Source organism: Enhydra lutris, unplaced genomic scaffold (genome assembly GCF_002288905.1).
Source record: "Enhydra lutris kenyoni isolate GAN:26980312 unplaced genomic scaffold, ASM228890v2 scaffoldscaffold5, whole genome shotgun sequence".
Taxonomy (NCBI): Eukaryota; Metazoa; Chordata; class Mammalia; order Carnivora; family Mustelidae; genus Enhydra; species Enhydra lutris.
This window is the reverse complement of record NW_019154089.1, coordinates 48,017,053-48,039,325: the sequence shown is the minus strand read 5'-3', so window position 1 is coordinate 48,039,325 and position 22,273 is coordinate 48,017,053. Positions and strand designations below refer to the sequence as shown.

The following is a 22,273-nucleotide window of genomic DNA, read 5'->3' as shown; positions in this document are numbered from 1 at the left end:
AGGAAGCAATCCCAGTGAATTCCCACTCGGATGATTTCTAGACGTTGCAAGTAACCTAGACCTTAAAGAATTAGGATTTCAACAAAGAGTACTGAAAATGAAATTCGAGGCAGAGGAAACCACCTACACAAGGTCAAGTAAATAGAAACCACATGCCATATGCAAGGAATAAATCATTTTTTCTAAAGCGGATTCTCAACCAGGGGTATAACACAATCTCCAAGGGGAAAGAACAAATATGGGGAGGTAAGTTCTTTGGACTTGCTAACTTTCCCCATCCCCGCTGAAACGCACTGTGTGTAAAGAAGGAAGAGAGTGTCTTACACAAGTAAACTCTGCACAGAGGCTGACAGAATAGTATGATTAAGACAGTACAGAAGATAATAATTCTGGAATAAATCATAAAAGGCCTTCAATGCCAAGTTAAGAAATCTGGACTTTATTCTGTGAGCAACAACATGCCAGGGAAGTGTGAGTGTTCTGGGTTTTGTTTTTGTTTTGTTTTTTTTTTAATTTAAGGGAATGATAAGATCAGATCTACATTTCAGGATAATAATCCTGGCAATGATATAGCAGAGAAAGTGAAGAAAAGGTGAGAGAAAAGATTTTACATCATCCAAATGAGATAATAAAGATGTGAACAAGACCAATGACAATGTTATAGGAAAGAACAGATTTCCTTAGATATTTCACCAGCAATCTGAAGGAACATGGCATAATAATCAACATAGCTTGATTATTACAAAGGATGGTGGTGGTAACTAGAAAGTAAAAAGAATATGCTTTGGGATGCAAAGTTTTACACATTAGGCCTTTTAGATGAGTAGTAGACACATAATACTAGTATGTTTTGCAAGCTTAAAAGAAAGAGTCTGAATAAAATGTAATTATCATAATTATCTCAGCACATGGATTTTTTTTCCCCCCCAATTCATGGATTTTTGAAGCTCTCAGTATAAAGGCTGTTCAGGGACATAGCACCTAGCCCTGTAGGAAAGAAGAGATAAAGGACAGAACCTTAAGGTTCACTTGCTTAAGTAGCTGGAAGACTAGTCAGGGAACACAGAAGGGGCAGCATGAGAGGCAGGAAAAGAAGCAGGAGAATATTTCACAGAAATCAAGTGAAATAGTTGCAAGAATAGCAATAGTGTAGTGCCTACAAGTGCATGATCTGCAGTTGCTCACTAATCCTATGACCCTGGCTGAATTACTTAACCTGAATTTCAGACATTTAGAATTTTAAAGCCTATATCCTCAACTCTAAAATAGGGATAAAAAGAGTACCTCAGTTATTAAAGATTAAGTGAGATAACAAATTTTAGAGCCTGGAACAAAACTATTAATACAGCAGTAGTTCTAAAATAGAATAGGGAATTTAAAAATGCCAATGAATTTTACATGAGATTACCAGCATCCTTCAAAAAACTATTTTCAGTACACTGGGAAAGCTGTGCTTAGAAGACTAGAGTGGTTAAGGAAGAAAGCTCTAGAGTGAGGATGAACTATTCTTTCTGTAGAGTTGATGGAAAAACAGATATTTTGTAATCTTTGTCTTTATCTTTCCACACCTCCCACCATCATCCGATGCCTGGTTTAGTACCTGATCCATATGAAGGATGTAACAAATGATGACTGAACATAAGAAAACTTCCAATAGGAAGGAAGAAATGAAGAAGAAAGGGATCTCAGTTCTACAAAGAATCTTAGAGGAAACAGTATTAAAAGAACAAAATTCCTTTCCAGGTTAGCCTTGAAAGGGAACAGAGATGCTTTATTCCCTGACTCAGGGAACCAACAGATACATATGTATAAAATATCAAGGTGAGAAGACAGGCGCACCCACCTGGCTGGCTCAGTAGGTAGAGCATGACTTTTGATCTGGGGTCCTGAGTTCAAGACCCACACTGGGCACAAAGAGTACTTTAAAAAATAAAGGGAAGGAGTCAAGGGAATTCACATTAGACAGCTTTGACCTTCTTAATAAAATAAGTTCTCTGCACAGTGTAGTCAGTTTGAAATCTAAAGAAAACAAATTAGTTGATTACTCCATTTCAATATATATTGACCTTCATTTCTAACTCCAACATTCTAGTCTAGTTCACCACCATTTCTTAGATTACATCAGTGGAGCTTCCTAGGCAGCTCCTTTTCCTGCTGACTTTTACCTTTCAGAAGGTGTGGTACAATCTCTTGGTACCCATGTTTCCTTTCATTATGTCCACCACTATTCTTATGAGAAGTCAAACATTCTGTGAAGCCTTCTCTGATCCTCTACCTGCCAAACAATTCACCACTTTCTCCTCTAGGTTATTTCTGGTCCTTGTACAGTTTGGTTACTTAATTTATAGTTCCATATTACAATCGCTTAATCTGTTCCAGTAAACACCTAAAAAGGGGAATAACATCTTCCTTATCTTCATTCCTCCAGCACTTAACTCAGCATTTAGTAAATAACAAACATTCAGTCAACGTTTGTTTTGTCTAACTCAAGTCAGCAATTAAACAACATGAGTAATCTATCTGCTCGCTAGAAAAAAATCATAAAACAAAAAGTAGTATTCAAATCTGCATCACTCAGTTAACCTTCCTATCTAAGTATGAAACAGCAACTAAGCCAATTTTTGTATTCTTTCTAACAGAAAAGTAAAAGAATTGGATAATCAAGAAATAAAACTCAATACTATTACATAAATTCTATTCTCAAAGATTTCATTACAGGTTTGTCCATGTCCTAAAAATTCACTTTGAACACAATGATTAAATTACCGTACAGTAAGAAGAACTCACACAGGAAGAATACCCTGTGTCTTTTCACGTTATTCAGTACCACAAATGTACTATGAGACTGATAAAAAAAAGCCAGGCTACCCTTGCAGTGGAAGTGACTAAGGGAAGCATTTCGGTTTCAAAATAGATATTGGCATGCAAAACAGAGAGAGTATTTAAATTATATCAATAGCAACTATCAGGGACTTTCACAAAATTAAGTAGTTGTTTGAACAAAACTGAAAGCAGCAATCACCAGTAAGTTTACTCTGAGATCTACTGCAATTAAGTTCCTAAACTAGATCAAAATTAGTCCACCAACAATTTTTAACTGAAGTACACTATGTATGAACTAACTACCAAAACCAAAGCGCCTAGAACTCTCCTGGGCCTCAAGAAGCTTGCAAGGCTAGACAAATCATTATTACTAAGAAATTTCTGGAGTCAGAGAAAAATTCTAAGGTTCTATAAAATAAAATACTACATTTTATCTTAAGTACATATGATACTCTTTGCTTAGACCTAATTTACTGGTAATCTCACAGAATATTCCTTTACAGTTGTTATATTCAAGAACTCTACGTCAGACAAGCTATACCCAATTAATAGTATGTTTCAAAAAAATGAAAGCCTCAATACCATAATTCCTTATTAAGTTTATAATGTTCGAAACAACTTTGAAATACTTTAAGTGCGATATAAATAATCACAACTGATTTCATAGTGTGGGAAAACAACTAACGTTTAGTTAACATCACTCACAAAAGTATCAGCTCCTGTACTGAGTATTTTAAGCATTAGTTCATTCACTTCTCACATTCTTAATAGCCCTTTGACGTTACCTCTTTGAGCTGAAGAAAACAAGAGTTAAACAAGGTCAAATAACTTGCCCCACATCACCTATTAAGTATGCCCGCTGAGATTAAAACCCAGAACTATTTGACTGTACAGTCTGATCTCTTTTCACTATACATTGAGGGTTCCTTTAGGAATTACAATGACCATGACCTCTGTTTAACAATGAACTCTGTGAGACAGCTACACAATGAATTTCTCAAAGGTTATATAAAAACAATTAAAATGAGATCAAACACTGCCTTCACACTAAAAACATGTAGTTTTGGTTACCCAAACTTTATCTAAAATGTACTGTAATTCAATCCACAAACAGCTGCCTTTCAGGAGCAACCAGACTGCCCTAGAGCTCAAAAACTATTACTAAAGAATAATTCCTCATGAGGTTTCTTGAGGTTAGATCCACAAGACTTTAGATTCACAAACCTTTCAACAATGAAATGTCTGTCTGAATAAGCAGTCTCTTGAACAACAGCTTCCCCATATAATAAATTATTTTTTATTCTCATATAGCTTCTCTTACTTGCATATGCCTTTTGCCATCAATTTCAATTGGCTGTGTATATTCCAAACTAAACTATATTTTATCAGGGCAAGTAGAAATAGCATTTTTTACTTGTTGCATTATCCTAAAAACATCTACTGACAATAGTGTTCACAAAGCGTGCAGGAACTATAACATTTTAAATAGTAAACATACACTTATCTGTGCACTTGAGTAAGTTTGAAGTAAATCAAAGGTATCAAAACAAATTTGTACATTTTTTTACAAACCAAAATTTTGATACCAATCACAAAAACTGCTACATACAGCTCAGCAAACTCAACCTAAAGCACAAATATAACATTTCTAGCACCACATCCAAACAAGCTTTTAAGGAGAAAATTAAGACAGAAGATCTATCTAATAAGTTCCCTTTTCACCATCTAAATACATATGCCCATGAATAAATTAAATCACTAATAAAGTACATCTGTTACAGAACACAAATGTTAATTTTGAACCCTGTGGGAATTTTGTTTTTGTTAGGCAATTTACTAGATTACCACATACATCTCATACAGATTTTTCGTGTCTGTGTTTTAAAGTCAAGTTTCCAAACTGTTACACAAAAGTCAAAAGCTTTACATCTTTCTATACTAATGTTCGTGAAAAAAATGAACACTAATGAAAAAAAGTTTGTTTAGTGCATTAGTAGAAACCCACCTGCCTATTAACACCAGCATCTAGCTCGCCCAAAACAAAGTCCCTGAACTTTCAGAATAAAATATTCGTACAAAAATGTACTCTTGTAGCTAAACAAAAAGCAGCCGTTTAGTTTATAACAGTTATCTTACACTGTGAAATATAAAATACAACAGATAATGCACTATGCTTTAAATACCAGAGATGAGCCTCAACAATGAGCCCGCGTCTGACAAATACTTTAGATAACAGTCATTACGTCAAGTAGAACATGGGTTAAATTTTTTAAGTTTTTAATGAAATGTTTACGACTTTAACTTCCTAAAGCGTTTTTCAGATCTCAGAAAAGAAACTCATTCTGTACAGCTGAACCAGCTTACACTCTAGCCGGTGTGAAATATGACTTCTTCGGAATCAGTAGACCAAATCCTGTTTACCGTGGAAGAAAAAAAAAAAGAAAAACCTTGTATACAACTACTGTATCTTCAGCGAGATATTGTCGAATAAACTCCATTACGGTGACTAGTATAAGATTCACCGGCCAGTAGCTGGATTAAATCCTTAAAAACACAACCGCGGGGTTCGCCCAGTTCCCTAGGTGTAAACAAACCCGTCGCCACTGCAGAAGGTAAACAATGAACCTGCAGCGAGGGTGAGGGGGCGGTCTTTGCCAACTACACTCCCAGCCACCGGGGAAAGGGAAACGGGAATGAACTACAGCGTAAACCAGACACTTAACCATAGTCCCCGATTCTAGGTTTCACTACCGAGTTATCAATGCTGCGGGTCCCCCAGGGCGGTGAGCAAACAGTAAAGCAGTCACGCAGGCAAGCAAGAACCCAGCAGGTCCGGCTTCTGCTCTGGGGGACGGGGAGGGCAGGATGTGGTCGCTCTTCCCTCAGACATCCTCCGGCAACCTAAATAACAGCCTCTACCTCCCGCCGGCCGCCTCCAGGCGAATGGCTGCACGAGCTCCGGGATGGGAGTTAAACGCTCCCTCGGGGGTCCAGAACACCCAGACGGTCGCCGGCTCCGCTGAGTCCCGCCCGGCGTTCCGCGGCACTCGCCGCACCCAGAGGCCCGGAGAAAGGCGGGGGGCCAGGGAAGCGGGCACCGGGAAGGGGGATGGGTCCCGGGAGGCTGCCCCGGGCTTCGCTCCCGCGAGCCAGCAGGCGGGGCTCGGGCTCTGCCTCCCGCACCCCCGCCGGTCCCGTGCGGGGCCCGCCCCTGCCCCCGGCCCCCAGCTCCTCCCCAGCAGCGCGCCCTCGCCGGCGCCCGCGGCGCCCCGCGTTACCTCGGGTCAGATCCAGCGGGACGTTCTCCTCGCCGCTGTCATTCCGCCCTGTGCGAAACAGACACACAGCTCCAATTAGGATTCGCTCGCAGGCCAGCGGCGGCAACCGTGGCTCCGGCCAGCGCCCCTAATCGCTCCCCCAGCCCAGGGCCAGGGGGAGGCGAGGGCCAGGGGTCGCGGGCCCCAGGCGGTGGGGAGCGAGGGTTGCAGCGGGCTTACCTCGTATTCGGAGGTTCTTCAGCGAGCGGCCGCGGCCGATCGCCGCCATATTGACGGGTTTCAGTCACAACACCGGAAACCTCGCCCAATCGCGCGAGAACCCCTTCCCCTCCCCGCGCGCCGCGCCCGCCCCCAGCAGCATCTCCCCCGCCCCTCCGCGGCGGCAGGCGGCGGGTGGTGCCGGCTCTCGCCGGGGCGTGGAGGGAACGCGGTGCCGACCCAGGGTTTCCATGGGGCTCTCGGCGTGCGCACCCGTCCGCCCGCCTGGGAGCCCGAAGTCGCGGCTACACGTCCGGCCCTCCGAGTGCAAGTCTGCCGGGAGGCGGCATTTCCCACGAGGGGAATCCCATTGATGGGAGTTCGCAGCGCGGAGGATGCTTCCCCTCCAGCGCCGCGGAAACTGTAATCAGAGCCGAGGAGGCCGGGATGCGGCCGCACGCCACCTGCGGAAACCATCCTGCCCCGTTCTCCGTCTGGCTTTCAAGCACTCCCTTCCTTCTTCATCAGTGAAAACGATGTTTATTCAAAAACAAAGCTGCGCACGGTTCTAACGTAACTCAGATCCCTTCCCGGAGTCGCTCTGCTCCAACCAAGTTAACACGTAACAAAGTTTGTTTTCCACCCTCGTTGTGACCACCGGACTAAGCAGCCTTGCACTTGATCTTCAAAACCACATTTAGCGGGAGAACTTCTCTAAGAGGCAGTGGTCGGGTGGACGTTTCGTTTTCCACCGCCTGGCGCAGGCCGGGAGAAGGGAATTCGGAAGCGGGCAGCGCGGGGTGGTGGTCCAGGGCGGTGGGGGGAGATGGTTCCCGCGCACGCGCGGGCGCCGGGAGGCCCGGGGAGAGGGTTTCCTCTGCCTGGAACGGAGCGCTCGCCGCTGAGGGCTGAGTCGGGTTTTCTGTCTGTGTAGCTCTTGAGCTAGGGCTAATGCAGAGGTTGTGGTGTGGGTTCATATTTTTTATGCATAAACCTGGTAACTATTAACTGTAGAGATTTCAATTCTAGAAACTGTTTTGCCTAATTAATATATATACACCTGGCCTCTGACCCAGCAACTTTATCTTAAAGTACAATAACTTTAAAGAGAGGGTGAGGGTTCTGCCGCCTCCCATCCTCGACTTGTCGTTTATTACGTGAGACTGGTAGTTCAACAGTGGAGAGCTTGGTTTAACCACCTCTCTTCTCCCAGTTAACGCAGTGTCCAGGATAAATAAATGTTCAATAAATAATCGGTTCGATGAGTAAGTGCCTTGGAGTCCTTTATTCCAATGCTCTCTTTGGTGTTTAAAAAAAAAAAACAATATTTGAGCTATAACTGCAGTTGTTAATAACAGTGAACAATTGGAAGCACAGATGACCAAAAGTAGGGATTATGCAAATTATTACAACCATCAAAAACGGTGTAGGTCTTCTATATTTATAGAAAATAAGGTTCATGATTTTAAGTCGAGCAACAGATTACAAAATTCCCCCTTTTTATAGACGTTTAAAATACGTATAAATTAAAATTAGGCGTTATAAAATATTTTACATATCTCTACATAGAAAAGAGTCTGAGAAGATACAGATCGAAATGTTAACTTATTTTTTTTCTCATCAGTTGTGGCATTACACATACGGTTTTTGTTCCTGTTTGCTGTTTGTACTCTAAAAGTCCTGTAATAAATATATATCTAGTATAAAACATAAAACAAGCAAAATAAAAGCAGCATACAGTAGCATCATCAGAATAAAAGAGGAATACTGCTTCCTTAGGAGACAATCCTCATCCAGACATTCCACATCCTTTTCTTATTAGGTCTACGGTTGGATATCTGTTCCTGATATTGCCCTTGTATTCAATGATGCAACACAATTAGAACACTTTTTAAAAATGTCTCCTGACATAACCACTAATAATTTTGATAACAACAAACTTTGCTCTTGCTCTTGTAGCTTTTAGGTCTTGGTGTAAATTTATTGATTCTAGTTACAGCCTAAGGCAAAAATCACAACATTTGAGGTCTGGTTTGGACATTTAAATTTTGCATTTCATCCTTCCATGTATCACATTTCACCATTTTAGAAAAGTAGAAATCTAACAATGGAAAGTCTACCAGATTCTTAGAATTGTTCCAATTTTCAACCAACCCTTTTTATCCTATTTTTTGTCCCTATTTATTCTAAAGTAACTCCTTCCTAATACAATTTAACTTCATTTCTCTTTCATTTTTCCATGAAAGTTGAGTACAACTGATCCACTTTTAAATTACTTAAGGTACATGAAAGCCATGAAGCTTTTCATCTTTGTAACTATACATTCCTATTTAAAGATCATTATTCAATTATTTTCTCTTTCATGAGAAAAAAAAAAAAGTCATCTTTCCCCAATCTTACAATGAGACTGACCAGTTTTTCTTCTATTTCCGTCTCAGTCATTTAAGTGGTTATGTTCTTCACATTTGTTGTTAAGGTGAACAGTAGGATTTCTGGTAAAAAGAACAAGTTATTAGTGTTTGCAAGTGACACTCAACTGGGAAGTAGGATTTTAGGTAAATTTTAGTAAAGAATACATTTCACAATGTTGTGTTTGCTTTTCAAACAATATATTATTGATTCTAGTCAGCCTGTTACTTGTTAGAATCTCTAAGTTATCTTCTATACTTGCCAAAAACTAGCTATTCCTCTTTTGAAACTTGTTTTTCTTCCTTGTTTATTTTAGCCCACCCCTATGTTTTACTCATTCTGTTTACTTGTTACTACTTCTCCAATTTTCCAGGTCATTTTGATTCTAATCTGGTCATTGAGAATGTGACTTCCTCTTCTTAGTTTTCATTTCCCAAGTAGGTTTCATTTGCTGTGTGAATGAAATGTCTTTTCTCATAGTATTAGTCACTGATAAAAAATGTTATATGAGATTGGGTCCAGGACCACACCTCTGAGAGATAACTGCTTGATTCTGAAGATAAATGACTCAATTGATGATCACTATCTGGGTTCTATCCTCTATCCTATTACACAAAGTTAATAATTCTAATTTATAAACCAAATATTATCAGTTTCGGGTACAGAGATAATGTTGAACAGAAACAAAGCCTTGCCAAAATCTTAGTTCCCTTTATCTATCTGCCTTACTGCATAGGCCATATGAAGATAAAGCAAGTAAAAAAACCACAACATTTGATGGTCTGTTTTTTGGTAATTTTTCTTCATAGTTAAACCACACGTTTAAAATCTAGATAAAGAACATTAAAATGACGGGCAATGGACTAAAATCAAACAAATGTTGTATTCTTGTATAGTGTTGATTATGAAGATTCAGCCTTGGTCTTGTTTGCCTCTTAGAATTGTTCCTTCAAATTTTAATCTCTGTCTTAAAATAGCAGGAAGGAGTCTCTTACTATTGTTCCTTTAAATTTTAACTTCTGTTCCAAAAATTTCTTGTAAATTTCATTTTAGAAAAATTCTGTAAGGTATAAAGACACTCCACAAAAACAGTTTTAAATTCAGTATGAGCCCTTTTTTTGTGAAAGAAGGATACATACATTCAGAAAATAAAATTTGGAAGGGTATGCACTAAAATTTCAGCAGTGATTATCTCTGGTTGGTAGAATTTTGAATGGTTTTTATCTTTTTTATTTTAACTTTCCTAAATCATGTTTTTACTTATATAATTTTTTTAAGAAAAATTATTTGAGAGAAATTTTTCTGACTATTCTAAATCATAATGATAAACATCTCATTATAATAACATGCTAAGCAATGGACCTACCAAATTATTTCTCTGTGCATCTCATCATTTTAAAAAGAACACTTGTGCACACACTCCAATAACGTATGTATTTACTCATTTTTTAAAAAGATTTTATTTTTAAAGTAATCTCTACACCCAACATGGGGCTCAAACTACAACCCTGAGATCAAGACTCGTATGATCCACTGACTGAGCCCCTACTTTTTTTTAATTAAATAAGACTTAAAACGTAAAGATGAAATAAAAATGGTTAAAGGTACATTTTAATGTTAGTTTATTAATGACACTAATAACAACAATGGGACTGAATATCCTTTATTATTTTTTAAATTTCTTGTTAAATACTTTATGGTATAGCAATCCGAAGTCCAACTCTAAGAAGAGTTTAACTTGGATGTTGGGTTTTAGTAGCTGAAATCTCACAATATGCCAAGCTGTTGTTGTTGTTGTTGTTGTTTTTTTAATGGAAGAACTACTCTACTGGCTGAAGCTTCTAAACCATAACGCTTGTTTTTTAATTCCACCATTGGTTATACAAGGTTTTCTTATGTAATTTGGCTAATAAATGTCCATCTTTCCTAATGTCAATTCATTTTCATAGCAAACTGGAAGACAGAACATTTAGAAATGTTTAGCAAATGATTTAAAAATGGTTTCAAAACTCTTCATCTGAAAGATATTAAGCAGAAAACTGTTTCCATGGTTTTTAAGTGTGTAGATATAAAAAATTATATAAATGACAGATTTATATTTTCAAGTATTTTTAGGAAAAAAATCACAAAACTGTGGAAACGTTTCCAAATACTTGTTTTCTAAATGCTCCCTCCTAGCACAAATTTCTTTTGAAAAGTAGTAAGATTTGCAGTGCCTGGGTGGCTAAGTCGGTTAAGGGTCTGTCTTTGGCTCAGGTCATGATCCCAGAGTCCTGGGATCAAGCCCCACATCGGGCTCTCTGCTCAGCGGGGAGCCTGCTTTCCCCTCTCTCTCTGCCTCCATCTCTGCCTACTTGTGATCTCTGTCTGTCAAATAAATAAATAAAATCTTTAAAAAAAATATCGAATATAATCTTTCCCTTTGAGGTAATTGTGATAACAGTAACTAAGAACCTTACTACTTTTTTTTCCTTTAAATATTTTATTTTTTTGAGAGAGAGAGAGAGAGAGAAAGAGACAGGGGGAGGAGCAGAGGCTTAACCCACTGAGCCACCCAGGCACCCCAAGATTCAATATTTTTTAAAACAGCTGATAGATAACATGGTACTAGAAGTCACCAATCATTATGAAATACTTGGTTTTTCAATTTAGACTAAATTAGGAAAAATTTAGTTTACCACTAAATAAATATCAAACATTCTCATGGTACAAAAGATTTTCATGTCACTTCCTTTCTCTTTTCAAGGTGTATGAAAATTAAGCTATATTTTAGAGATCTTAATTATATAAAATTATTGTGAATATAAAATTATACTGTGAATACCTTTTAAATTTTCATTTATAGAAACTACTTCATCAATTTTCCATAAAATATTGTCTTTATTAAGGTAGTTGTTTACTGATAAGGACACACGTTCTTTGATACATCTTTGCTTTAGTGGCTTAGAAAAAGCATAGGGATTTGTGTATTTTCATTACTGAATAGAATTCAGCAGTACCATAAACTAAGCAAGTGTAGAAGCATCAATGCTTCTATCCATTGCACAGCAAAGTTTCCATAATGAGTTTTGTTCAAATATCTTTTTCTTCAAGTCTTCAGACATTTTGGTCTTTTTTTTTTTTTTCAACTTTTTCTGTCTTGGTTGACCAATGGGACTGCGTTTTAGTTTGTCAGCAAATTTTCTTCTTCTTTTTTATTTTTCAGTTATTTTTTTACCATAGGAAATACAGAAAATTATCTTCATATTCTGAATATTTATTTTTATATATTTTACAAATCACATAGCTTTATGCTATCATTAGTGAACATCTCAAAGAATATACTCTTAGACTTAAGTAATAGTAAAGGATAATCTACATAAATTCATATTTCACATGACTGTAATTTCCATTTTAAAAAATTGCGACTGACATTGTGACATCCGACTTCATTGTCATTGTTTTTTTCTTGTAATGATGTTGATAAAAAGTTAACATCAGGAATAAAGTTACCAGAGCTTCCATATTTTCAAACTGTGCTTTTATTACTTACAAAGTATGTAACTTTTGTTACATACCACAGTTTCTTTGCAATATCCTTTTATTTTTTTTTTAAGATTTTATTTATTCATGAGAGACAGAGAGAGAGAGAGAGAGAGAGCAAGGCAGAGGCATAGGGAGAAGCAGGCTCCCCAAAGAACAGGGAGCAGGATGTGAGACTCATTCCCAGGACCCCCAGGATCATGACCTGAGCCGAAGGGAGATGCATAACCATCTGAGCCACCCAGGTGCCTTGCAATATTCTTTTAAGCCAAGTTTCCACTTGATAAAGGGTAGTTTAAAATATGTCCCTTAAAATATGGATAGTTAAGCTATGCCCCTTGGCCATACACACAAGTGGAAAAATTTTTCAGGAAAATGTTGTCACTCCTCTGAGTTGCAGAACTCCTAATCTTCCCTCAGGATACCTTCTATGACTCATGCTAATTTATCCACAAAAGCTGACCAAATGACAGCTCCGTTGTTAATCTGAATAATATATACCAATAGTTTATTTTTTTCTCTTCTTCTTCTTTTTTTTTTTTTAGCTAAAATCTCCAAAATTCCTCCACCAGAAAACAAAAACAAAACAGTATACTAAAATTAAAAGAACAGTGTGAAAACAGAAAACTGGAATAGCGGATTTACCTAGAGGGCACATGCCAGTTGCATACCCACGATCTACCAGAGGCAGAAAAGCAGAACTTGAGACCTCGGTGTTAAGCCCAGGATCCTAGGAGGGGACCAAAGTGGACCCGGGTTGTAGTGCCCCCTGGCTTCCGGCAGCAGCAATTACAAATCCTTTCTGCAGAAAATGCAGGACGTGAGCTCTTAGACTCTTCACAAATTGAGATCGAACAAATAAAAGTTCATACTCAAAGATCATCAATTTCATAGGAAAAAGTCACTATAAGGAAGAATCGTTAGAAATTAAAACTATAACTCACGGACTTCAGATATTGATGATCAGAAACCTAATATAAAGGAACTGTATGTGAAATGATTATTTTTAATGAAGAGTTCCTGATTTCATTAGGAATTGAATGGGTATTCAATTCACTTTCCTATAATAAACAACTGTACATTTAGACAAAATATGTGAACAACTGTTTTAGGCATGGGACAATAGGTAATGTGGCACTGTAACCTTGAGATAAAAAAAACAAGGGGAACTCCACATTCTTTCTGGCTTTCTGCCTGGGGACACCTTTCAGAACACAACGCAAAACTATGGAAACCAAATGGAGAACAGCTGTGTCGTAGGATGGAAGGAAGAAAGATTGAAGTTCAGACATAAGGAGGCAATTGAAATTTGAGGAGCCGAATACCAGAGAGGAGGAACATGTAGAGTAGGAGCTCCAGAAATTTGTATATGAATCCTCTTGATTAGTTAGCTGAAATTTAAGCTGCACAAGTAGAGGGTGAGATTCTGGGAGGCCTGTCAGAGAGCAGCTCTGAGGGGCTCCAAACTAATGGAAGGTTCCAGAGGTTGATGGAAGATTGCAAAGACAATAGAGTTCTAACCAGCGAGTAAAGAGACTTTGTTAGACACCCTGAGCATTCAGTTAAGAACACCCAGAAAGCTATAATTTAGAGAAAGGTTTGAATGGAGACCCCCAAAAAGCCATAACTTAGGGAAAAAGCTAAACTAGCCTAAAATAAATGCTGCTATAGACATAACGAAACAAAACCTAAAATCAAGTCTCAACAGTATCAAGCTGATCTTCCAGTAAATTAATGAAGAGGGAAACCCCCCAAAACTCATTAAAAGGAAAACAGCAATAGCCAAACTCTAAAACACATAGCCTGTACAATGTAAAGCATATAATAAAAATTGTATTAGACGTGACAAATCAGAAAAATGTGATTCACTATCATGAGAAAAAATAGTCATTGAATACAGACCAAGAAATAACACAGACATCAAAATTAGCAAAATTTTAGAAATATGATTAGAGATTTAAGGGAAAAGCTGGATGTAAGTAGTGACCAAATGGGAGTTTTTTCTAGAGAAATGCTTACTATAGAAAAGAACCATGTGAAAATTGTAGAAATAAAAAATACAATATAAAAAATGTAAAAATCCACGAGATGGTGACATATTGGACACACAAAAAGGGGGAGTGGCCAGTAGATTGAAACAGACCAATAGAAAGAATGAAGAAGAAAAAGACTGAAAAAAAACAAAAGAGCCATATTTTTAAAAAATCAGTCTGAAATATGTGAATTGGACTCCCAAGAGAAGTGGAGTGAGAGATTACAGCAGAAAAGAAGATTTGAAGAAACAATAGCTGAAATGTTCCAAATTTGATAAAAAATAACAAGACACAGATCCAAAAAGCTGAATGAGTCAGAAATAACACAAAGAAAAACATTCCTAAGCATATTATAGTCAAAATTGCCAAATACCAAAAATAAAGAGAAACAACTTTAAAGTGATCAGAGAATAAAGACAAATAAACTGTGGGCGATAATAGTAAGAAACACTGATGACATCTGGTCAGAAACAGTGCAAGCCAGAACTCAATCAAATGACAATTTTATAGAACTCAATCACAAGAGAAAATTTGGAAAGAACCCAAATACATGGAGACTAAACAGCATCCTTCTAAAGAATGAATGGGTCAACCAGGAAATTAAAGAAGAATTGAAAAAATTCATGGAAACAAATGATAATGAAAACACAACGGTTCAGAATCTGTGGGACACAACAAAGGCAGTCCTGAGAGGAAAATATATAGCGGTACAAGCCTTTCTCAAGAAACAAGAAAGGTCTCAGGTACACAACCTAACCCTACACCTAAAAGAGCTGGAGAAAGAACAAGAAAGAAAGCCTAAACCCAGCAGGAGAAGAGAAATCATAAAGATCAGAGCAGAAATCCATGAAATAGAAACCAAAAAAACAATAGAACAAATCAATGAAACTAGGAGCTGGTTCTTTGAAAGAATTAATAAGATCGATAAACCCCTGGCCAGACTTATCAAAAAGAAAAGAGAAAGGACCCAAATAAATAAAATCATGAATGAAAGAGGAGAGATCACAACTAACACCAAAGAAATACAGACAATTATAAGAACATACTATGAGCAACTCTACGCCAACAAATTTGACAATCTGGAAGAAATGGATGCATTCCTAGAGACATATAAACTACCACAACTGAACCAGGAAGAAATAGAAAACCTGAACAGACCCATAACCAGTAAGGAGATTGAAACAGTCATCAAAAATCTCCAAACAAACAAAAGCCCAGGGCCAGATGGCTTCCCGGGGGAATTCTACCAAACATTTAAAGAAGAACTAATTCCTATTCTCCTGAAACTGTTCCAAAAAATAGAAATGGAAGGAAAACTTCCAAACTCATTTTATGAGGCCAGCATCACCTTGATCCCAAAACCAGACAAGGATCCCATCAAAAAAGAGAACTACAGACCAATATCCTTGATGAACACAGATGCAAAAATTCTCGCCAAAATACTAGCCAATAGGATTCAACAGTACATTAAAAGGATTATTCACCACGACCAAGTGGGATTTATTCCAGGGCTGCAAGTTTGGTTCAACATCCGCAAATCAATCAATGTGATACAACACATTAATAAAAGGAAGAACAAGAACCATATGATACTCTCCATAGATGCTGAGAAAGCATTTGACAAAGTACAGCATCCCTTCCTGATCAAAACTCTTCAAAGTGTAGGGATAGAGGGCACATACCTCAATATTATCAAAGCCATCTATGAAAAACCCACCGCAAATATCATTCTCAATGGAGAAAAACTGAAAGCTTTTCCGCTAAGGTCAGGAACACGGCAGGGATGTCTGTTATCACCACTGCTATTCAACATAGTACTAGAAGTCCTAGCCTCAGCAATCAGACAACAAAAGGAAATTAAAGGCATCCAAATTGGCAAAGAAGTCGTCAAACTATCACTCTTCGCAGATGATATGATACTATAAGTGGAAAACCCAAAAGACTCCACTCCAAAACTGCTAGAACTTGTACAGGAATTCAGTAAAGTGTCAGGATATAAAATCAATGCACAGAAATCAGTTGCATTTCTCTACACCAACAACAAGACAGAAGAAAGAGAAATTAAGGAGTCAATCCCATTTACAATTGCACCCAAAACTATAGATACCTAGGAATAAACCTAACCAAAGAGACTAAGAATCTATACACAGAAAACTATAAAGTACTCATGAATGAAACTGAGGAAGACACAAAGAAATGGAAAAATGTTCCATGCTCCTGGATTGGAAGAATAAATATTGTGAAAATGTCTATGCTACCTAAAGCAATCTACACATTTAATGCAATTCCTATCAAAGTACCATCCATTTTTTTCAAAGAAATGGAACAAATAATCCTAAAATTTATATGGAACCAGAAAAGACCTCGAATAGCCAAAGCAATATTGAAAAAGAAAGCCAAAGTTGGTGGCATCACAATTCCGGACTTCAAGCTCTATTACAAAGCTGTCATCATCAAGACAGCATGGTACTGGCACAAAAACAGACACATAGATCAATGGAACAGAATAGAGAGCCCAGAAATAGACCCTCAACTCTATGGTCAACTCATCTTCGACAAAGCAGGAAAGAATGTCCAATGGAAAAACGACAGCCTCTTCAACAAATGGTGTTGGGAAAATTGGACAGCCACATGCAGAAAAATGAAATTGGATCATTTCCTTACACCACACACGAAAATAGACTCAAAATGGATGAAGGATCTCAATGTGAGAAAGGAATCCATCAAAATCCTTGAGGAGAACACAGGCAGCAACCTCTTCGACCTCAGCTGCAGCAACATCTTCCTAGGAACATCGCCAAAGGCAAGGGAAGCAAGGGCAAAAATGAACTATTGGGATTTTATCAAGATCAAAAGCTTTTGCACAGCAAAGGAAACAGTTAACAATACCAAAAGACAACTGACAGAATGGGAGAAGATATTTGCAAATGACATATCAGATAAAGGGCTAGTGTCCAAAATCTATAAAGAACTTAGCAAACTCAACACCCAAAGAACAAATAATCCAATCAAGAAATGGGCAGAGGACATGAACAGACATTTCTGCAAAGAAGACATCCAGATGGCCAACAGACACATGAAAAAGTACTCCACATCACTCGGCATCAGGGAAATACAAATCAAAACCACAACGAGATATCACCTCACACCAGTCAGAATGGCTAAAATGAACAAGTCAGGAAATGACAGATGCTGGCGAGGATGCGGAGAAAGGGGAACCCTCCTACACTGTTGGTGGGAATGCAAGCTGGTGCAACCACTCTGGAAAACAGCATGGAGGTTCCTCAAAATGTTGAAAATAGAACTACCCTATGACCCAGCAATTGCACTGCTGGGTATTTACCCTAAAGATACAAACGTGGTGATCCGAAGGGGCACGTGCACCCAAATGTTTATAGCAGCAATGTCTACAATAGCCAAACTATGGAAAGAACCTAGATGTCCATCAACAGACGAATGGATAAGGAAGATGTGGTATATATACACAATGGAATACTATGCAGCCATCAAAAGAAATGAACTCTTGCCATTTGCGACGACGTGGATGGAACTAGAGGGTATCATGCTTAGCGAAATAAGTCAGTCGGAGAAAGACAACTATCATATGATCTCCCTGATATGAGGGAGAGGAGATGCAACATGGGGGGTTAAGGGGGTAGGAGAAGAGTAAATGAAACAAGATGGGATTGGGAGGGAGACAAACCATAAGTGACTCTTAATCTCAGAAAGCAAACTGAGGGTTGATGGGGGGAGGGGGGTTGGGGGGGGTGGGGTTATGGACATTGGGGAGGGTATGTGCTATGGTGAGTGCTGTGAAGTGTGTAAACCTGGCGATTCACAGACCTGTACCCCTGGGGATAAAAATATATTATATGTTTATAAAAAATAAAATTTAAAAAAATGACAATTTTAAAGTGAAAAAGGAAATATCTATAATCTAGAATTCTATATCTGATAAGATCAATCCTCAAAAATGAAAAATAAAATTTCAGATTTTAAAAAACTGAAATAAATTGTCATAAACAGATGAGTTTTAAAATAAATTTTAAGGGGTGCCTGGGTGGCTCAGTGGGTTAAGCCGCTGCCTTCAGCTCAGGTCATGATCTTGGGGTCCTGGGATCGAGTCCTGCATCGGTCTCCCTGCTCAGCAGGGAGCCTGCTTTCCTCTCTCTCTCTCTCTGTCTACTTGTGGTCTCTCTCTGTCAAATAAATAAATAAAATCTTAAAAAAAATAAAATAAAATAAAATAAATTTTAAGGTTCAGCAGACCAAAAGGGAAATAATAGCAGATGGAAGTGCAGATCTACATGAATAGACAAAAAAATGCAGAAAGTGGTTTATATATAAGTCAATAAATTATTAGATAATTTCTCATTTAAAGCAAAGGCAATGTGGTGTATTGTGTGTTTAAATTATAGAAGTAAAAATCAGACTGTTAAAAGGTTCTCATATTCTATATGAAATAGTACAATGTTAGTTCAACATATGCAATGATTAGTTAAAAAAATATGCAAATAAATTGCTACCTAGGAAATTTCTAGGAAATTCTTACATCAATTGCCATGTTAAAAGTGAATAAATTATACACTTCCTGATTTCAAAATTTACTAAAAATTGTAATTAAGACAGTCTGATATTGGCATAAGGATAGACAAAAACAAGAAGCAGATAGATAAACAGAAGACCTGAGTAATGTTATCAACAACTTTATGTAATTGACATTTATAGACACTCAAGAACAGCAGTATACCCATTCTTTTTTTTTTTTTTTTTTTAAGATTTTATGTATTTGACAGAGAGAGAGATCACAGGTAGGCAGAGAGGCAGGCAGAGAGAGAGGGGGAAGCAGGCTCCCTGCTGAACAGAGAGCCCGAAGTGGGGTTTGATCCCAGGACCCTGAGATCTTGACCTGAGCCAAAGGCAGAGGCTTAACCTACGGAGCCACCCAGGTGCCCCAGAATACCCATTCTTTTAGAGTAGATGAAATATTCACCAAGATAGACCACAATCTGGGACACAAAACAAATTTTAACAAATTTGAAAAATTAAAATTGTAGAAAGCATGTGTTTGGACCATAACAAAGCTAAACTAGAAATCAATAACACAAAAAGATCTAGAATGGTCCCAAATATTTAGAAATTGAACAGCAAAAGGTGCACTCATAATTCACCCATAGAATAAAATAGAAATCGAAAGGTAAAGGAAAATATTTTGCATTCTATAGAAATGAAAATATACCAAAATGTCTGGCATGGAGATAAATCAGAGAAATGAATAGCATCAAATTCCTAAATGTAGGTCTCAAAACAGTGGTTTATGTTTCTACCTTAAGAAGCTAGGAAAAGAACAGCCAATTCAATCCAAAGCAAGGAAAGGGAAGTCAATGAAAAAAAAAGAAATAAAAAGCTGTTTCTTTGAAATAACTAATTGATGAATCTCTAGCCAAACTAATCAAAAGGAAAGAAAGAAGCTACAAATCACAAATATCAAAAGAGAAAGTTAGGATATTACTATGGAACCCATCAGATATTGAAAGGACAAATGGACAAATTCCTTTAAAGGTATAAAATACTAAAGCTTATTTAAGAAGTTATTTTGTAGGTATTAACAAAATGATTCTAAAGTTGATATGGAAAGATAAAAAGTATAGAATAACCAACACAATACTGAGGAAGAATGAAGTAGGCGGACCCACAGTATTTATTGTTAGGATTTACTGTAAAGCTATGGAGGAGTCAGGGTAATTTTAGACGTAAATGAATTGAACAGAAATAAAGAGCTCAGATCTATCTCTCCACACCTGTATCTATATCATCTGTCTCTATCTCTATCTATAGCTATATCTTCAATTAATTTTTGACAAAGCTACAAAGGCAATTCAATGGAGAAAGCATAGTCTTTCAATAAATGGTGTTAGATCACTTGGGTAGCCTTATAATAAATAATGAGCCCTGATCTACACCTCACTCTAAATAAAAATTAACTCAAAATGGATCATAGATCTAAATACAAAACTCAAAACCACAAGACTTCTAGAAGACAGCAGGAAAAAAATCTGTGATCTTGAGTGAGGTGAAGATTTCTTAGATAGGACACTGGAAGCATGGTCAATATGAGAGAAAAATGGATAGACTGGATTTCATCAAAAGGAAGAAGTTTTGGGGGCACCTGGATGGCTCAGTGGGTTAAGCCTCTGCCTTCAGCTAAGGTCCTGGTCTCAGGGTCCTGGAATGGAGCCCCGCATCGGGCTCCCTGCTCAGCGGGGAGCCTGCTTTCCCCCTCTCTTTGCCTGCCTCTCTGCCTACTTGTGATCTCTCTCTCGTCAAATAAATAAATAAAATATTAAAAAATAAAGAAGTTTTGTTCTTGGGAAGACAATTTTAAGAGAATAAAAAGACAAAATACAGATTGAGAAATTTTCTAAATTGAGGTATACTTGACAAAAGGATTTCTACCATCAAGCTAACACCACCTCCCTTACCTCACACATTTACCATTAGAGTTGTTGTTACTGCTGTTGAGAGCACTTAAGTTCTATTGTTTTAGCGAATTTCAATTACAGAATGTGGGATTATCACTATAGTCATCATATTATACATTAGTTTCTCAGACCTTGTTCCTCTTTTTTTAAATTAATTTATTTAAAATAATCTCTACACCCAACGTGGGGCTCAAACTCACAACCATAAGATCAAAAGTCACATGCTCCACGGACTGAGCCAGTCAGGTGCCCCAGACATTATTCCTCTTCTAAATGGAGGATGGTAGCCTTTCACCAGACTCTCTCTGTTTCCCTCACCCTCCGGTTCCTGGCAATCACCAACCTACTCTCTGTTTCTATGGGTTTGGTTTTTAGATTCCACATGTAAGTGGGATCTTGCAGTATTTGTTTTTCTCTGTCTGGCTTATTTCACTTAGCATAATGCCCTCCAATTTCATTCATGTTGTTGCAAATGGCAGGATTTTCTTCTTTTTAAAGGCTGAATGATAAATGATAAATATTATTAGATGTAGAAAGAAACTTACATTGTTTTTATACCTTGGTTATTGAGCATAATGTTGCATGAACATGAGAGCACAGGTATCTCTTTAAGATAATGAATTGTTTCCTTTGGATATATACCCGTAAATGGAATTGCTGGATCATATGGTAGTTTTATTTTTAATTTCTTGAGGAACTTGCATATTGTTTTCCATCTTGGCTGTACCAGTTTATGATCCCATCAACAGCATGCGAATTTCCTTTTTCTTCATATCCTCGCCAGTATTTCTTATCTCTTGTCCTTTTGATAATAAACATCCTAACAGGTGTGAGGTAATAGTCCATTGTGGTTTTCATTTACTTTTCCTGATGATTAGTGATGTTGAGTATCTTTTCATGTACTTGTTCGCCATTTGTATGTCTTCTTAGGAAAAATGTCTTTGGACATCCTTTGCTCATTTTTAAATTGGGTTATTTATTTTTTATTTTTTGGTTCTGTTTTGGGTTTGATTTGGTTTCTTTTGTTTATTTGCTAATGAGCAGTATGAGTTCCTTGTACTTTTTGGATATTAACTTCTTATTAGATATGTAGTTTGCAAATATTTCCTCCCATTTCATAGGTTCCCTTTTCATTTTGTTGATGGTTTCTTTTGCTGTGTAGAAGCTTTTAATTTTGATGTAGTCCTAATTGTATATTTTCCTTTTGTTGACTTTACTTTTGATTAATGACAAATTGTCACAGGGAAATTTTTAGAATGATGAAATGGCTCTGTTTTTTATTAGAGTGGTGGTTCTGTGATACTGTGTGTTTGTTAAACTTATAGAACTATGTATTTAAAGGGTCAAATTGACCTGTACATAATTTCTACATCAGTAAAAAAATGAAAATAACAAAATCATTATTCCAAGGGATAGAAAGTATAGGAGGTGTAGTATGAGAATGTCTAACATACTTTATTTTTTTTTAAGATTTTATTTATTTATTTGCAGACAGAGATCACAAGTAGGCAGGGAAGTGGGGGTGGGG

General features: G+C 37.5%; 1 protein-coding gene across 1 annotated transcript in view; it reads right to left on the bottom strand.

Moving 5' to 3' along the window:
- LOC111140909 (RPTOR independent companion of MTOR complex 2) overlaps window positions 1-6,334 on the bottom strand; it is a 134,092-nt gene extending 127,758 nt beyond the window's left edge. Inside the window, exons 1-2 of the mRNA XM_022493171.1 lie at window positions 6,321-6,334; window positions 6,102-6,149 (exon numbers count right to left, since the gene is read on the bottom strand). The gene's annotated coding sequence lies outside the window, so the exon portion shown is untranslated. The remainder of the gene's footprint in view (window positions 1-6,101; window positions 6,150-6,320) is intronic.
- Between the last annotated feature and the right edge of the window lie 15,939 nt (window positions 6,335-22,273).